Consider the following 614-nt stretch of genomic DNA (forward strand, 5'->3'; position numbering starts at 1 on the left):
GAAATAAACAGATACAGTTGGATACCAGGTACTACATTTTGCAATGTATCAGATTAATAATACCAAAAAAATAGAATGAAACAAAACTTTAGGGAACTTGGACAAATCTGCATTTTTGATGCCTTTATTTCACAATAGTTTTGGATTTTATTTTCCTTATCTTGAAACTCTCAACATGATGGAAAAATACATAGTTATGAGATTCTCTTTAGAAAAAAAAGAAATTAGCTTTTATTGAATTATCTGGGGAGATTTTGTGGTGTACTAGAAAGGTTTGATACTGGCGCTTCCTCTGCGATAACGAAGACACTGAAGAATAAGAGCATTGATTTTGATTGCAAAGCATTTTGTGACCCAAACGCAGAACCGAGAAGAGGGACCACCAACTCAATTAGGTCTTGGTCTGCTCCAGAACATACTTGAGGCTATTTCCAGACATGAAAGTCAGCCAGTCTTTCTTTCAAGACCGGTGAGGTTTGAAAACCACAGGGTTTTAGCACATGTGTAACACTGAGCAAGCCTGATTTCCCCAACCCTTTTTAAGGAATGACAAGGCTCTCAGTGACTTCCACATGCTTTGATTCAACTTCAGTCATCGTGGTAGGTATCTTTGC

Source organism: Cuculus canorus, chromosome 1 (genome assembly GCF_017976375.1).
Source record: "Cuculus canorus isolate bCucCan1 chromosome 1, bCucCan1.pri, whole genome shotgun sequence".
In the NCBI taxonomy this organism is placed as follows: Eukaryota; Metazoa; Chordata; class Aves; order Cuculiformes; family Cuculidae; genus Cuculus; species Cuculus canorus.